At 40.0% G+C, this 18,769-nt stretch overlaps 1 long non-coding RNA gene across 4 annotated transcripts in view; it reads left to right on the top strand.

The window, feature by feature from the left end:
- Nucleotides 1–18,769, top strand: part of LOC115840211 (uncharacterized) — a 50,519-nt gene that overhangs the window by 1,464 nt on the left and 30,286 nt on the right. For 3 of the 4 annotated variants that reach the window (XR_009564362.1, XR_009564364.1, XR_009564365.1), the window contains exon 2: nt 4,715–4,762. The exons of the other annotated variant lie outside the window; for it this stretch is intronic. This is a non-coding gene — a long non-coding RNA (uncharacterized lncRNA). The remainder of the gene's footprint in view (nt 1–4,714; nt 4,763–18,769) is intronic. 4 annotated transcript variants of the gene reach the window in all.

The following is an 18,769-nucleotide window of genomic DNA, read 5'->3' on the forward strand; positions in this document are numbered from 1 at the left end:
TATCCTTGAGTTGTTTTGCAGATACTTAAAACCCCCACCAGGTGGAAGAAGTTAACTGCGTGCTGACCTCACAGGGCTTAGACCCCAGACTGATTGGAGCCAGAAGGTTGATGGTTGAGATTCCCGAAATAGCACCCTGTTACCTCGCCATCAACCAAACAGAACTGTGCAGGAGCTGATGATAGACACTGTGACCCTCTCCCTCATACAGTTTTAAAAAACCCTTCCTTGAAAGCCATCAGGGAGTTTGGGTCTTTTGAGCATGAGCTGCCTGCTCTCCTTGCTTGGCCGCATCTTGGGTCCCTTGCAGTAACCACTGTACTTTCCTTCACCACAGCCCAGTGTTGGTAGATTTGGGTGTAGTTGTGTGTTGGGCGAGTGGACCCAAGTTTGGTTCGGTAACAGAGCCAGATCTTCCTTAGCACAAGGCAGAACCCAGGCCCAGCACCAGGCCAGCCAGCAGGGGCTGGGGAGAACAACTGGTTAACTGGTTTCATTTTCTCAGTCACCCAAGTAATCAGTGTTGCAAGATGGGAGTAGAGGGCAGTCAGCTTTCAAGCAGTGAGCAGAAGAAAGCCCCCACTGTTGGCTTTTGAGTGTGAGCAGGAGGGTAATCCTTCTTCAAAAGATATCTGGTCGGGAAAATTTAGGAAGTTCAGTAAAATAAGGTCAAAGCAGTCATTTAGTGACTGACAGAATTTGCATGGAGACAAAGCAGAGAGCCAAGCTTGATTTTGAATTTCCTGGTTTCCTCGAGGGGGAGAAAGTAATGCTATTAGTCAGGCTTGACAACAGAAGGAGAACCAGGGGTTCTTATTTCATATTAATTTTATAAATTTTAATTTAATTAATAAATAAATTTAATTTTAATTAAATTTTTAAAAAATTTGTTTTGGTGGAAAGATAACAAGTTAGTCTTGGATAGAAAGAAGCTGAAGGACCTGTGGGATATTTAGGCAGACCAAAAACAGGTGTGTTGGGGCTAGATTCTGGATTATACTAATTTGGATTACAGGTGCTACTTGAAATCATTAGCACAGGTAGGATCAGCTGCTGCAGAGAAAACTTCCTTTTTTTTTTTTTTTTTTTTTTTGCCTCTCACTGTTGTGGCCTCTCCCATTGCGGAGCACAGGCTCCGGACGCGCAGGCCCAGTGGCCATGGCTCACGGGCCCAGCCGCTCCGCGGCATGTGGGATCTTCCCGGACCGGGGCACGAACCCGTGTCCCCTGCATCGGCAGGCAGACTCTCAACCACTGCGCCACCAGGGAAGCCTGAGAAAACATTTTTGCGACTAAAGAGGACAGACATCTCAGGATACCAGAGGAGAAAGAGATTTTGAAGATGACAGAAATGGTCCTTTGACATTTTTGAGTTTCCTATCTTTTTGCCACGCTCTACACACAGACACAAAGCAAGAGCTATTTTATCCGCAAAACAGAAAGTGGAGATGGCAGCAGCAGATGGGATTTTTTCGTGCTAAGACTCAAATTCCTGAAAGCACTATGATTTTTTAGAAGCCCCAAAAACTTCTCTCTCTCATGTTTTAGGTCTCCATCAAGGAAAGGCTGACTCCCTAGAGTGAATGAATCAGAAGTTAAAAACAATAATACAAAAGTCTGTGCATTGAGCCTGCTGTTAAACGTTTGTACATTTAATCATGTGTGCTCCTGCAGGGCACATGTGGAAGCACAACAAAGATGCTTGCTGGAGCTCAGGAGGCTGGAGCTCAGGAGGCTGCGAGGTCAGATGGCATGGAGTTCCTGCTGGAGGACTCCTTCTCCTATCAGTAGGCACATCCAGAGTGTCTTTAGTGTGCAGAGCTGTGCAGAGTTAGACAGACTCAAAGCACAAATGTCCTGAGACAGAGAGAGTTCCCCAGCAGTTCATGTCACTGTGTGAAATCGAGGAAGAAGTACAAGCAAAATGTGGGCATCAAAGATGAGAAGCTGAGCAAAGCTCACACGCTTGGCTGCTGAAAGAAAAGGGCCTGGGGCCTGCCACTTTCATGTGTGGTCACGATGATTAACTAGCAGGTGTCAGAAAACATCTGACAGCTCTTAGGCTTGGATAAGTGTTTGATAAAAGGCAGTATCCAACCTTCAAAAAAGTTTATCCCCAAAGTCGTTTGTATGTCTGTTGTTTGAACCTGGAAATGCTTTCATTCTCGGAACAGGTCCTCCAAATCTGTTTATCCCTGTAGGCATACATTTATTCTGTAGTCACCAACAGATATTTAGTAAGCACCTACTGTCTGCCCAGTAGAGTGTGAAGCATATAGTAGTGAACAAGCAGACAAAAATTCTGGCTGTCACGGACCTTAAATTCTAGTGGGAGGAAACAGACAATAAATACGAAGTAAGAAATAAATAAGAGAAGCGTGCTGTATTTTAGACGGGGATAAATGCAAAAGAGAAGAACCAGGTAGGGATGGGGAAAAGAAATACTGGGGCATGTAGTTAGGGTAGCCCTCACTGAAAGGGGGACATTCAAGCAAAGACCTCAGAGGTGCAGAAGTTAATTCTGCAGGTATGTGGAGGATTGAATCCAGGGCTGAGGGGAAAGCAAATGCAAAGGCCCTGAAGTGGGAGCATGATCACGTGTTTAAAAAAACAGAAAGGAGGCAGTGTGACTGGAGGGGACTGTCAGGTGGGAGAGTGTTGGGAGATGAGCTCAGAGAAGCAGTGGTCAGAGCAGTGGCTCTACAGAGTCTTGTATTCCTTTGACTTTTTCTCTGAGCTAGGAACTTGTTGAAGCATTTTGAGAAGAATGGTGTGATCTGACTTACTTTTTAAAATATTGAGATATAATTCATTTACCACTAAATTCACCCATTTACAATATAAAATTCAGTGGTTTTAGTCTATTCAGAGTTGTGCAGCCATTAGCATTATATTATTCCCGAACATTCTCATTATCCCCAGTCAAGCTCTGTACCAATTAGGAGTCACTCTCTACCCATTCTCCCACACCCCACGTCCCTGGAAATGACTAACCTACTTTCTGTCTCTGTGAATTTGCCAATTTGGGGCATTTCATAAAAATGGAGTCATACAACATTGTGGCCCTTTGTGTCTGGTTTTTCTTTCACCTGGCATAATGTTCTCAGGATTCATTCATGTTGTAGCATGCATCAGTGTAACTGACCTGGGTTCTTGGCCTCTTTAAATTCAGGCAAGGCCTAACTGGGACTCCTGCTGCAGCAGAAGAGAACAAAAACAAGTAACAGGTTCCCTTGCTCACTCCCTGAGTGGAGGCGAGTTGGTCCCTTATATGGGGTGAGGGTAAGGGCGGGTCCAGGCGTCAGGCCAGAGGGGTGGTTTGCCCACCCCTTTGGTGGTGGTGTGTGCAGGGGGCATGCGCAGTACCCTGCTTCTGCTCCTGACACCTCAGAAGTGGCAGTTGGGTTTTTGGTCTTTTTGTATCTTGTTCATAATTCACCCCAACTGTGCGTGCCAGCATTTATTTTCAGTCTCTTATAGTTTCTTTGTATAGTTTGTATAGTTTCTGTTGCTCAAGGAGACATTTGTCCAGGTACAAATGCTTGCAGCAAAGGGTCCCAGGTCCCAGCCTGTCTCATCAGTACCTCATTTTTCCCATGGCTGAATGATATCACATTCTATGGCTATACCACATTTTATTTATCCATTCATTAGTTGATGAACATTTGGGTAGTTTCCACTCTTTGTGCTATTGTGGATAATGTCACAAATATTCAAGTTCAACTATTTTCATGTGAACATATGTTTTCAGTTTTCTTGGGTATATACCTAGGAGTGGAATTGCTGGGTTATATGGTAATTCTGTGTTTAACTTTTTAAGGAACTGCCAAACTATTTTTCAGAGCAGCTGTACTTCAGCAATGCATGAGAGTTTCAATTTCTCCATATCCTCACCATCTTTCTTTTTAAGCCATCCTAGCATGTATTTCATTGAGCTTTTGATTTGCATTTCCCTAAAGACTAATGATGTGAAACATCTTTTCATGTGCTTAGTGGACATTTGTATATCTTCTTTGGAGAAATATCTATTCATATCTGTTACTCACTTTAAAACTGGGTTATTTTTGTTTTTACTGAATTGTAACATTTATTTTAGATACTAGACTCTTAACAGATGTATGATTTAAAAATATTTTCTCCCATTCTCTCGGTTGTCTTTTTCACTTTCTTTATGGGGTCCTTTGAAGCACAAAAGTGTTTAATTTTGATGAACTCCATTTTTTATTTTGTTGATAGTGCTTTCATTGTCATATTTGAAAACCATTGCCTAATTTAAGATTACTGAATTTTATTCCTATGTTTTCTTTTAAGAGCTCTTATATTTAGACCTTTGATCCATTTTGAGTTAATTTTTAAATTTGGTGTGAGGAATAGGTACAACTTCATTGCTTTCTGTGTGGCTATCCAGTTGTCCTTTTGGTGTAAAGGCTGTTCTTTCCCCTTTTAATTGTCTTGGTACCCTTGTCAAAAATCAATTGTCCATAAACGTATGGGTTTATCTCTGGAGTCTCAATTATATTTCACGAATCAACCTATCTATCCTTATGCCAGTTCCATACTGCCTTGAGTAGTGTAGCTATGTATTAATTTTTGAAATCCAGAAGTGTGAGTCCTCCAACTTCGTTCTTCTTTTTTGAGATTGTTTTGGCTATTCTGGGTGCCTTGCATTTTCGTATGAAATTTTAGGACCAACTTGCCAATTTCTGCAAAACAGACAGCTGGGATTTCGATAAGGATTGCCTCCAATCTGGAAATCAGTTGGGTGAGTATTGCCATCTTAATATTACTGAATCTTCTAATCCATGAATATGGGACGTATTTCCATATATTTAGGTCTTCTTTAATTTCTTTCAATGATATTTTGTTGTTACGGTGTACAAGTCTTGCACTTATTTTGTTAAATTAATCACTGAGTATTTTATTGTTTGTGATGCTATTGTAAATAGAATTGTTTTCTTAATTTCATTTTTGATTGTTCATTGCTAGATTATAGAAATACAATTGATTTTTGTATATTGATTTTGTATCCTGCAACCTTGTTGAACTCATTTGTAAGCTCTAATCATTTGTGTAATCTGTAGATTTTACAAGATCATGTCATCTGAGAATAGAGATAGTTTTAATTCTTACTTTCCAATTTGTATGCTTATTATTTTATTTCCGTGTTTAATTGCCCAAGATAAAACCTCCAATGCAATGTTGAAAAGGAATGGTAAGAGAAGACATTTTCCTGATCTTTGGGGGAAAGTTTTCAGTTTTTGCCCATTAAGCATGATGATAACCATAGGTTTTTCTTGACAAGATGCTCTTGACAAAGCTGAAGAAGTTTCTATATTTTCCTAGTTTGTTGGGTGCTTCTATCATGAAAAGATGTTGGATTTTGTCAAATACAGGCATACCTCAGAGATATTGCAGGTTCAGTTCCAGACAACCACAATAAAGTGAATATTGCAATAAAGTGAGTCATGAATATTGGGGTTTCCCAGAGCATATAAAAGTTATGTTTACACTATAGTGTAGTCTATTAAATGTGATAGCATTATGTCTAAAAAATGTACCTACCTTAATTAAAAAATACTTTATTGCTAAAAATGCTAACCATCATCTGAGCCTTCAGCTAGTTGTAATCTTTTTGCTGGTGGAGGGTCTTGCCCCGATGTTGATGGCTGCTGACTGATCAGGATGGTGGTTGCAGAAGGTTGGGGTGTCTGTGGCAATTTCTTAAAATAAGACAACAATGAAGTTTGCACATCAATTGACTCTTCACAAACAATCTCTCTGTAGCATGTAATGCTGTTTGATAGCATTTTACCCACTTCTTTCAAAACTGGAGTGAATCTTAAACTCTCCTGTTACTTTATCAACTAAGTTTATGTAATACTCTAACTACTTTGTTGTCATTCCAACAGCCCTCATAGCTTCTTCACCAGGAGTAAATTCCATCTCAAGAAACCACTTTCTTTGCTCGTTCATTAGAAGCACCTCCTCATCCATTAAATTTTTATCATGAGATTGAAGCAATTCAGGCACGTCTTCAGGCTCCACTTCCAGTTCTCTTGCTATTTCCGCCACATCTGCAGTTACTTCCTTCACTTAAGTCTTGAACCCCTCAAAGTCATCCATGAGGGTTGGAATTAGCTTCTTCCAAACTCCTGTTAATGTTGATATTTTGACCTCTTTCTACAAATCACAAATGTTCCTGATGGCATCTATAATGGTGAATCTTTTTCAGGGGGTTTTCAATTTACTTTGCCCAGATCCATCAGAGGAATCACACTATCTATGGCAGGTATAGCCTTATGAAATGTATTTCTTAAATAAGACTTGAAAATCAAAATTACTTCTTGATTCACTGGCTGCAGAATGGTTGTTTTGTTAGCAGGCATGAAAACAACATTGATCTCACTGTACATCTCCATCAGAATTCTTGGGTGACCAGGTGCATTGTCAATGAGCAGTAAAATTTTGAAAGGAGTCTTTTTTTTCTGAGCAATAGATCTCAACAGTGGGCTGAAGATATTCAGTAAACCATGTTGTAAGCAAGTGTGCTGTCATCCAGGCTTTGTTGTTTCATTGATAGAGCACAAGCAGAGTAGATTAAGCATAATTATTAAGGGCCTTAAGATTTTTGGAATGGTAAATGGGTACTGGCTTCAATTTAAAGTCACCAGCTGCATTAGCCCCTAACAGGAGAGTCAGCCTGTCCTTTGAAGGTTTAAAGTCAGACTGACTTTTTCTTTCTAGCTATGAATGTCCTAGATGGCATCTTCTTCTGTTTTGTCTACATTGGAACGCTATTATTTAAGCCACTTTCATATATTTTCTCAGCTAGGATCTTCTGGACAACTTACTGCAGCTTCTACATCAGCACTTTCTACTTCACCTTGCACTATGCTGTTATGGAGATGGCTTTTTTCCTCAAACCTCATCAACCAACCTCTGCAGGTTCAAACTTTTCTTCTGCAGCTTCTTCACCTCTCTCAGCCTTCATAGAATTGAAGTGAGTCCTGGATTAGGTTTTGGCTTAAGAGAATGTTGTGGCTGGTTAGATCTTCTATCCAGGCTGCCAAAACTTTCTCCACATCAGCAATAAGGCTGTTAAGCTTTCTTATCATTTGTGTGTTCACTGGAGTAGCCCTTTTAGTTTTCTTCAAGAACTTTTCCTTTGTATTCACAACTTGGCCATTTGACGCATAGAGGCCTCGCTTGGGGCCTCTCTCAGCTCTAAACATGCCTTCCTCCTTAAGCTTAATCATTTCTAGCTTTTGATTTAAAGTGAGAGACATGTGACTCTTCCTTTCACTTGAATAATTAGAGGCCAATTATAGGGTTGTTAATTGGCCTAATTTCAATATTGTTGTGTCTCAAGAAATAGGGAGGCCCAAGGAGAGGGAGAGAGATGGGAAACAGCTGGTCAGTGGAGCAGTCAGAATGCACACATTTATCTAAGTTCGCCGTCTTAAATGGTTGTGGTCTGTGACACCCCAAAGCAATTATTAATACGATAGTAACATCAAAGATCACTGATCACAGATCACCATAACCAATATCATAATGATGAAGAAGTTTGAAATATTGTAAGAATTGCCGAAATGTGCCACAGAGACATGAAGTAAGCAAATGCTGTTGGAAAAGTGGTGCCGATAGACTTGCTCAACACAGGGTTGCCACAAACCCTAAGCTTGTAAAAAAAAAAAAAAAAACCTCTCTCTGTAAAGTGTGATAAAGTGAAGCATAATAAAATGAGGCATGCCTATACTTTCTCCATATCTATTGAAATGATTATAATTTTTTCTTTATTTTATTAATATGTTATGTTACACTGATTGCTTTTCATATATTGAATCAACATTGCATTCCTGGAATAAATCCCACTCGGTCATAGTGTATTACCCTTTTTATATGTTGCTGGAGTCTGTTTGCTTACATTTTATTGAGGATCTTTGCATCTATATTCATAAGTGATATTGGTCTATAGTTTTCTTGTGATTTCTTTATTTGTTTTGGTATCATGGTAATGATTTGCGAAGTGTCCCTTCCTTGTATATTTTTTACAGGAGTTCCTTAACTCTTCTTTAGATGTTTGGTAGAATGAACCAGTGAGGCCTTTGGAGCCTTGGCTTTTCTTTGTGGGAAGTTTTTGATTACCAGTTCAATCTCTTTATTTGTTATAAGGCTATTCAGATATCCTATTTCTCCTTGATTCAGTTTTGGTAGTTTGTGTCTTTCTAGAAATTTATCCATTTCATCTACATTATCTAATCTGCTGGCATACAACAGTTAATATTATTCCCTTATAACCCTTTTTATGTTTGTAAGGTCAGAAATAGTATCTTTCATTTCTGATTTTAGTAATTTGAGTATCTTTTTTTTCTTGTCAGTCTAGCTAAAAAATTGTCAGTTTTGTTTATCTTTTCAAAGAACCAACTTTTGGTTTTATTTATTTTCTGTATCAATTATCTATTCTCTAATTTATTTCTGATCTAATATTTATTCTCTCCTCAATTCTGCCTGCTTTGGGTTTAGTTTGCTCTATTTTTTCTAGTTATGAAGGTGGAAGGTTAGTTTATTTGAGACCTCTTTTTTTTTTTTTTAAGGGGCATTTCTGATATGCTTATTTAATGTAAACATTTCTGAATATACCACTTAACCATCATCTTAAACATTCTTTTTTTTTTTAACATCTTTATTGGGGTATAATTGCTTTACAATGGTGTGTTAGTTTCTGCTTTATAACAAAGTGAATCAGTCATACATAAACATATGTTCCCATATGTCTTCCCTCTTGCGTCTCCCTCCCTCCCACCCTCCTTATCCCACCCCTCCAGGCTGTCACAAAGCACCAAGCCAATATCCCTGTGCCATGCGGCTGCTTCCCACTAGCTATCTACCCTACTACGTTTGTTAGTGTGTATATGTCCATGACCCTCTCTCGCCCTGTCACAGCTCACCCTTCCCCCTCCCCATAACCTCAAGTCCGTTCTCTAGGAGGTCTGCGTCTTTATTCCTGCCTTACCCCTAGGTTCTTCATGACATTTTTTTTCTTAAATTCCATATATATGTGTTAGCATATGGTATTTGTCTTTTTCTTTCTGACTTACTTCACTCTGCATGACAGCCTCTAGGTCTATCCACCTCATTACAAATAGCTCAATTTCGTTTCTTTTTATGGCTGAGTAATATTCCATTGTATATATGTGCCACATCTTCTTTATCCATTCATCCGATGATGGGCACTTAGGTTGTTTCCATCTCCGGGCTATTGTAAATAGAGCTGCAATGAACATTTTGGTACATGACTCTTTTTGAATTTTGGTTTTCTCAGGGTATATGCCCAGTAGTGGGATTGCTGGGTCATATGGTAGTTCTATTTGTAGTTTTTTAAGGAACCTCCATACTGTTCTCCATAGTGGCTGAACCAATTCACATTCCCACCAGCAGTGCAAGAGTGTTCCCTTTTCTCCACACCCTCTCCAGAATTTATTGTTTCTAGATTTTTTGATGATGGCCATTGTGACTGGTGTGAGATGATATCTCATTGTAGTTTTGATTTGCATTTCCCTAATGATTAATGATGTTGAGCATTCTTTCATGTGTCTGTTGGCAGTCTGTATATCTTCTCTGGAGAAATGTCTATTTAGATCTTCTGCCCGTTTTTGGATTGGGTTGTTTGTTTTTTTGTTATTGAGCTGCATGAGCTGCTTATAAATTTTGGAGATTAATCCTTTGTCGGTTACTTCATTTGCAAATATTTTCTCCCATTCTGAGGGTTGTCTTTTGGTCTTGTTTATGGTTTCCTTTGCTGTGCAAAAGCTTTGAAGTTTCATTAGGTCCCATTTGTTTATTTTTGTTTTTATTTCCATTACTCTAGGAGGTGGGTCTGAAAGGATCTTGCTGTGATTTATGTCATAGAGTGTTCTGCCTATGTTTTCCTCTAAGAGTTTGATAGTTTCTGGCCTTACATTTAGGTCTTTAATCCAGTTTGAGCTTATTTTTGTGTATGGTGTTAGGGAGTGATCTAATCTCATACTTTTACATGTACCTGTCCAGTTTTCCCAGCACCACTTATTGAAGAGGCTGTCCTTTCTCCACTGTACATTCCTGCCACCTTTATCAAAGATAAGGTGTTCATATGTGTGTGGGTTTATCTCTGGGCTTTCTATCCTGTTCCATTGATCTATCTTTCTGTTTTTGTGCAAGTACCATATTGTCTTGATAACTGTAGCTTTGTAGTATAGTCTGAAGTCAGGGAGCCTGATTCCTCCAGTTCCTTTTTTCGTTCTCAAGATTGCTTTGGCTATTCGGGGTCTTTTGTGTTTCCATACAAATTGCAAAATTTTTTGTTCTAGTTGTGTGAAAAATGCCAGTGGTAGTTTGATAGGGATTGCATTGAATCTATAGATTGTGTTGGGTAGTAGAGTCATTTTCACAATGTTGATTCTTCCAATCCAAGAACATGGTATATCTCTCCATCTATTTGTATCATCTTTAATTTCTTTCATCAATGTCTTATAATTTTCTGCATACAGGTCTTTTGTCTCCTTAGGTAGGTTTATTCCTAGATATTTTATTCTTTTTGTTGCAATGGTGAATGGGAGTGTTTTCTTGATTTCACTTTCAGATTTTTCATTAGTATATAGGAATGCCAGAGATTTCTGTGCATTAATTTTGTACCCTGCCACTTTACCAAATTCATTGATTAGCTCTAGTAGTTTTCTGGTAGCATGTTTAGGATTCTCTATGTATAATATCATGTCATCTGCAAACAGTGACAGCTTTACTTCTTCTTTACTGATTTGGATTCCTGTTATTTCCTTTTCTTCTCTGATTGCTGTGGCTAAAACTTGCAAAAGTATGTTGAATAATAGTGGTGAGAGTGGGCACCCTTGTCTTGTTCCTGATCTTAGTGGAAATGCTTTCAGTTTTTCACCATTGAGGATGATGTTTGCTGTGGGCTTGTCATAAATGGCCTTTATTATGTTGAGGAAAGTTCCCTCTATGCCTACTTTCTGCAGGGTTTTTATCATAAATGGGTGTTGAATTTTGTCAAAAGCTTTCTCTGCATCTACTGAGATGATCATATGGTTTTTCTCCTTCAATTTGTTAATATGGTTTATCACATTGATAGATTTGCATATATTGAAGAATCCTTGCATTCCTGGAATAAAGCCCACTTGATCATGGTGTATGATCCTTTTAATGTGCTGTTGGATTCTGTTTGCTAGTATTTTGTTGAGGATTTTTGCATCTATGTTCATCGGTGATATTGGCCTGTAGTTTTCTTTCTTTGTGACATCCTTGTCTGGTTTTGGTATCAAGGTGATGGTGGCCTCGTAGAAGGAGTTTGGGAGTGTTCCTCCCTCTGCTCTATTTTGGAAGAGTTTGAGAAGGATAGGTGTTAGCTCTTCTCTAAATGTTTGATAGAATTCGCCTGTGAAGCCATCTGGTCCTGGGCTTTTGTTTGTTGGAAGATTTTTAATCACAGTTTCAATTTCAGTGCTTGTGATTGGTCTGTTCGTATTTTCTCTTTCTTCATGATTTAGTCTTGGCAGGTTGTGCATTTCTAAGAATTTGTCCATTTCTTCCAGATTGTCCATTTTATTGGCATAGAGTTGCTTGTAGTAATCTCTCATGATCTTTTTTATTTCTGCAGTGTCAGTTGTTACCTCTCCTTTTTCATTTCTAATTCTATTGATTTGAGTCTTCTCCCTTTTTTTCTTGATGAGTCTGGCTAGTGGTTTATCTATTTTGTTTATCTTCTCAGAGAACCAGCTTTTAGTTTTATTGATCTTTGCTATTGTTTCCTTCATTTCTTTTTCATTTATTTCTGATCTGATTTTTATGATTTCTTTCCTTCTGCTAGCTTTGGGGTTTTTTTGTTCTTCTTTCTCTAATTGCTTGAGGTGCAAGGTTAGGTTGTTTATTCGAGATGTTTCCTGCTTCTTAAGGTGGGCTTGTATTGCTATAAACTTCCCCCTTAGAACTGCTTTGCTGCATCCCATAGGTTTTGGGTCGTTGTGTCTCCATTGTCATTTGTTTCTAGGTATTTTTTGATTTCCTCTTTAATTTCTTCAGTGATCGCTTCATTATTAAGTAGTGTATTGTTTAGCCTCCATGTGTTTGTATTTTTTACAGATCTTTTCCTGTAATTGATATCTAGTCTCATGGCGTTGTGGTCAGAAAAGATACTTGATACAATTTCAATTTTCTTAAATTTACCAAGGCTTGATTTGTGACCCAAGATATGATCTCTCCTGGAGAATGTTCCATGAGCACTTGAGAAAAATGTGTATTCTGTTGTTTTTGGATGGAGTGTCCTATAAATATCAATTAAGTCCATCTTGTTTAATGTATCATTTAAAGCTTGTGTTTCCTTATTTATTTTCATTTTGGATGATCTGTCCATGGGTGAAAGTGGGGTGTTTAAGTCCCCTACTATGAATGTGTTACTGTCGATTTCCCCTTTTATGGCTGTTAGTATTTGCCTTATGTATTGAGGTGCTCCTATGTTGGGTGCATAAATATTTACAATTGTTATATCTTCTTCTTGGATCGATCCCTTGATCATTATGTAGTGTCCTTCTTTGTCTCTTTTAATAGTCCTTATTTTAAAGTCTATTTTGTCTGATATGAGAATTGCTACTCCAGCTTTCTTTTGGTTTCCATTTGCATGGAATATCTTTTTCCATCCCCTTACTTTCAGTCTGTATGTGTCTCTAGGTCTGAAGTGGGTCTCTTGTAGACAGCATATATATAGGTCTTGTTTTTGTATCCATTCAGCTAATCTGTGTCTTTTGGTGGGAGCATTTAGTCCATTTACATTTAAGGTAATTATCGATATGTATGTTCCTATTCCCATTTTCTAAATTGTTTTGGGTTTCTTATTGTAGGTCTTTTCCTTCTCTTGTGTTTCTTGCCTAGAGAAGATCCTTTAGCATTTGTTGTAAAGCTGGTTTGGTGGTGCTGAACTCTCTCAGCTTTTGCTTGTCTGTAAAGGTTTTAATTTCTCCATCAAATCTGAATGAGATCCTTGCTGGGTAGAGTAGTCTTGGCTGCAGGTTTTTCTCCTTCATCACTTTAAATATGTCCTGCCAGTCCCTTCTGGCTTGCAGAGTTTCTGCTGAATGATCAGCTGTTAACCTTATGGGGATTCCCTTGTGTGTTATTTGTTGTTTTTCCCTTGCTGCTTTTAATATTTTTTCTTTGCATTTAATTTTTGACAGTTTGATTAATATGTGTCTTGGCATGTTTCTCCTTGGATTTATCCTGTATGGATCTCTCTGTGCTTCTTGGACTTGACTGCCTATTTCTTTTCCCATATAAGGGAAGTTTTCAACTATAATCTCTTCAAATGTTTTCTCAGTCCCTTTCATTTTCTCTTCTTCTTCTGGAACCCCTATAATTCAAATGTTGATGCGTTTAATGTTGTTCCAGAGGTCTCTGAGATTGTCCTCAGTTCTTTTCATTCTTTTTCCTTTATTCTGCTTTGCAGTAGTTATTTCCACTGTTTTATCTTCCAGGTTACTTATCCGTTCTTCTGCCTCAGTTATTCTGCTATTGATCACATCTAGAGAATTTTTCATTTCATTTATTGTGTTGTTCATCGTTGTGTGTTTCATCTTTAGTTCTTCTAGGTCCTTTTTAAATGTTTCTTGCATTTTCTCTATTCTATTTCCAAGATTTTGGATCATCTTTACTATCATTATTCTGAATTCTTTTTCAGGTAGACTGCCTATTTCCTCTTCATTTGTTAGGTCTGGTGGGTTTTTATCTTGCTCCTTCATCTGCCGTGTGTTTTTCTGTCTTCTCATTTTGCTTATCTTAGTGTGTTTGAGATCTCCTTTTTGCAGGCTGCGGGTTAGTAGTTCCCGTTGTTTTTGGTGTCCGTCCCCAGTGGTTAAGGTTCGTTCAGTGGGTTGTGTAGGCTCCTGGTGGAGGGGAGTAGTGCCTGTGTTCTGGTAGATGAGGCTGGATCTTGTCTTTCTGGTGGGCAGGTTCACGTCTGGTGGTGTGTTTTGTGGTGTCTGTGGACTTATGATTTTAGGCAGCCTCTCTGCTAATGGGTGGGGTTGTGTTCCTGTCTTGCTAGTTGTTTGGCATAGGATATCCAGCACTGTAGCTTGCTCGTCATTGAGTGGAGCTGGGTGCTGGTGTTGAGATGGAGATCTCTGGGAGATTTTTACCGTTTGATATTATGTGGAGCTGGGAGGTCTCTTGTGGACCAGTGTCCTGAAGTTGGCTCTCCCACCTCAGAGGCACAGCGCTGACTCTGGGATGTAGCACCAAGAGCCTTTCATCCACACGGCTCAGAGTAAAAGGGAGAAAAAGTAGAAAGAAAAAATTAGTAGAAGTAGAAAGAAAGAAAGAAAGATAGGAGGGAGGGAGGAAGGAAGGAAGGAGGGAAGGAAGGAAAACAAAGAAAGAAGATAAAATAAAATAAGATAAAATATAATAGTTATTAAAATAAAAAAATAATTATTAAGAGAAAAAAACGGACAGATAGAACCCTAGGACATATGGTGGAAGCAAAGTTATACAGACAAAATCTCACACAGAAGCATACACATACATGCTCACTAAAAGAGGAAAAGGGGACAAAATCATAAATCCTGCTCTCAAAGTCCACCTCTTCAATTTGGCATGATTCGTTGTCTGAAGTGGGGAAGGAAGGAAAGAAAGAACGAAGATAAAGTAAAATAAAATAAAGTTATTTTAAAAAAGTAATTATTAATTTAAAAAATTGAAAAAAAACAACGAACGGATACAACCCTTGGTCAAATGATGGAAGCAAAACTATACAGACAAAATCTCACACAGAAGCATACACATACACACTCACAAAAAGAAGAAAAGGGGAAAAAATCATAAATCTTGCTCTCAAAGTCCACCTCCTTAATTTGGGTTTCTTCGTTGTCTATTCATGTATTCCATAGATGCAGGGTACATCAAGTTGTTTGTGGAGCTTTAATCCGCTGCTTCTGAGTCAGCTGGGAGAGATTTCCCTTTCTCTTCTTTGTTCTCAGGCGCTCAGCTTTGGATTTGCCCCCCCCCCCCCCCCCCCGCGTGTAGGTCGCCGGAGGGCGTCTGTTCTTCGCTCAGACAGGACGGGGTTAAAGGAGCCGCTGATTCGGGGGCTCTGGCTCACTCACGCCTGGGGGAGGGAGGGGCACGGAGTGCGGGGCGAGCCTGCGGCGACAGAGGCCAGCGTTACGTTGCACCAGCTTGAGGCGCGCTGTGTGTTCTCCCGGGGGAGTTTTCCCTGGATCCCAGGACCCTGGCAGTGGCGGGCTGCACAGGCTCCCCGGAAGGGGGGTGTGGATAGTGACCTCTTGGTGGCGGCAGCAGCAGCCTTAGCATATCATGCCCGTCTCTGGGGTCCACGCTTTTAGCCATGGCTCGCGCCCGTCTCTGGAGCTCCTTTAAGCAGCGCTCTTAATCCCCTGTCCTTGCGCCCCAGGAAATAAAGAGGGAAGAAAAAGTCTCTTGCCTCTTCGGCAGGTCCAGACTTTTCCCCGGACTCCCTCCCCGTCAGCCGTGGCGCACTAACCCCCTGCAGGCTGTGTTCACGCCGCCAACCCCAGTCCTCTCCCTGCGCTCCAACTGAAGCCCGAGCCTCAGCTCCCAGCCCCGCCCACCCTGGCGGGGGAGCAGACAAGCCTCTCGGGCTGGTGAGTGCCGGTCGGCACCGATCCTCTGTGCGGGAATCTCTCCGCTTTGCTCCCTGAACCCCTGTTGCTGTGCTCTCCTCCGTGGCTCTGAAGCTTTTGCCCTCCGCCACCCACAGTCTCCACCCGCGAAGGGGCTTCCTAGTTTGTGGAAAACTCTCCTCCTTCATATCTCCCTCTAACTGGTGCAGGTCCCATCCCTATCCTTTTGTCTCTGTTTATTCTTTTTTCTTTTGCCCTACCCAGATACGTGGGGGGGTTTCTTGCCTTTTGGGAGGTCTGAGGTCTTCTGCCAGCGTTCAGTAGGTGTTCTGTAGGAGTTGTTCCCTTATTGCCATTTAAAAAAATGTTTTGGATTTGTCTTGGTAGGTCTTTTTTCTTCCCTTTCTGTTTTGTTCTCTTCTCTTGTGATTTGATGACTATCTTTAGTGTTGTGTTTGGATTCCTTTTCCTTTTTGTGTGTGTATCTATTGTAGATATTTTGTTTGTGGTTACCATGAAGTTTTGATATAGCTGTCTATATACAAACAAGATTGTTTTAAGTTGCTGGTTTCTTAATTTCAAATGCATTTCCAGTATCCTGCATTTGTACTGTCCTCAGGATTGCTGGTTTTGATATCATATTTGTGTGTAGATGATTTCCTACATTTCCTGTATGTTTGCCTTTGCTGGTGAGCTTTTCCATTTGTAATTTTCTTGTTTCTTGTTGTGGCCCTTTCTTTTTCACCTAGAGAAGTTCATTTAGCATTTGTTGTAAAGCTGGTTTGGTGGTGCTAAATTCTTTTGCTTGTCTGTTAAGCTTTTGAATTCTCTGTCAGTTCTGAACAAGAGCCTTGCTGGGTAGAGTATTCTTGGTTGTAAATTTTTCCCTTTCATCCCTTTAAGTATATCCTGCCACTCCCTTCTGGCCTGTAGAGTTTCTGTTGAAAAATCAGCTGATAACTTTATGGGAATTTCCTCATATGTTATTTCTGTCACTTGTTGCTTTTCATATTTTCTCTTTGTCTTTAATTTTTGCCAGTTTGATTACTGTTTTTCTTGGCATGTTTCTCCTTGGGTTCATGCTGTATGGAACTCTCTGTGCTTCCTGGACTTGGGTGACTGTTTCCTTTCTCATGTTAGGGAAATCTTCAGCTATTATCTCTTCAAAGATTTTCTCAGGCCCTTTCTCTCTCTCTCCTCCTTCTGGGACCCCTATAATATGAGTGTTGGTGCATTTAATGTTGTCCCAGAGGTACCTTGGACTGTCTTCATTTCTTTTCATTCTTTTTTCTTTATTTTGTTCTGAGGCAGAGATTTTCACCATTCTGTCTTCCAGCTCACCTGTCTGTTCTTTTGCCTCATTTGTTCTGCTATTGATTCTTTCTAGTGTATTTTTCTTTTCAGTTATTGTATTGTTCATCTTTTGTTTTTGTTTTCTTTTGTTCTTTACATTTTCTAGGTCATTGTTAAACATTTCTTGTATCTTCTTGGTCTGTGTCTCCATTCTTTTTCTGAGATCTTGGATCATCTTTAGTATCATTACTCTGAATTCCTTTTGGGGTAGATAGGCATTATCTCCACTTCACTCAGTTGTTCTTTTGGTGTTTTATCTTGTTCCTTTGTCTGGGGTATATTCTTCTGCCGTCTCATTTTGTCTACCTTTCTGTGATTGCGGTTTCCATTCTGCAAGTTGCAGTTCTTCTTGCTTCTGCTATCTGCCCCCTGGTGGTTGAGGCTAGTCTAAGACACTTGTGTAGGCTTTCTGGTGGGAGGGACTGGTTCCTTCCCACTGTTGGGTGGCGCTGTGTCTTGTCCCTCTGGTGGGCAGGGCTATGTCAAGTGGTTTGTTTAGTGGGAAGCTGTGCAGGAAAACTTTAAGCAGGCTGTCTGCTGATGGGTGTGGCTGTGTTCCTGCCCTGTTGGTTGTTTGGCCTGAGGCACCCTAGCAGTCTACAGACTAGTCTAGACTGGAGCCTACAGTCTGTTGGGTGGGGCCAGGTCTTGGTGAGAAAATGGCAGCTTCTACTATGGCTCACACCAATGAGTCCTCCCCAGAACTGCTGCTACCAGTGTTTTTGTCCCCACAATGAGCCACAGCTGCCCCCTGCCTCCACAGAGACCCTCCAATACCAGCAGATAGGTCATGCCCAGGCTCCTATGAGGTCACTGCTTTTTCTCCTGGGTCCTGGTGTGCACAAGAACCTGTGTGCAGTTTCCAAGAGTGCAGTTTCTGTTTCCCACTGTCCTGTAGAATTCCTGCAATCAGACCCTGTGTCCTTCTAAGCCAGATGCTCTGGGGGCTCCTTCTCCTGATGCCAGACTCCTAGGGGAGGCTGACCTGGGACTCAGAACTTTCATTCCTGTGGGAGAATCTCTGCAATCTAATTATTTACCAATATTTGCATTGCCTACCCAATGGGTATGGGGTTTGATTTTATTGTGATTGTGCCCCTCCTACCATCTTATTGTGGCTTCTTCTTTGCCTTTGGATATAGGATATCTTTTTGGTAGGTTCCAGTGATTTTGTCGATGGTTGTTCAGCAGTTAGTTGTGATTTTGGTGTTTAAGTGGGAGGTGGTGAGCTCAAGTCCTTCTACTTGTCCATCTTGTCTCTGCCCCTGGCATCACTTTCTGCTCTTTGTTTTCTGTATGTCTTTCATCTTTTGTGTTTCCCTTCTTAAGTTACTGCCTTCTGTTATTGTAATTAGATATTTTCTAGGGTACCAATTTTAACTTCTTATTATTTTTATGATTATACTTTTGGATTTATTTTCTTAAAGTTGATTTGGGGATTAAAATTAACATATTATCCTTAAAAGTCTAGTTTCAGTTAATACTAACATAATATCAACAGCATACAGAAACTGCTCCAATGTACCTCTGCCTCCTTTATACATCTTTATATATGATAAGCCCCATAAAACCCCAGTTTTATAATTATTGGTTTATGCAGTAGTCTTGTTTTGCATCCTCGTTTATTCCACAGCACTGTTTTAATTTTTTTAGAGTAGTTTAAGGTTCACGGCAAAATTAAGAAGGTACAGAGATTTCCCATATACTTTCTGCATAACCTCACCCATTATCAACAGTCTGCACTAGTGTAGTACTTTTTTTACAATTGA

This window comes from Globicephala melas, chromosome 6, assembly GCF_963455315.2.
Source record: "Globicephala melas chromosome 6, mGloMel1.2, whole genome shotgun sequence".
Taxonomy (NCBI): Eukaryota; Metazoa; Chordata; class Mammalia; order Artiodactyla; family Delphinidae; genus Globicephala; species Globicephala melas.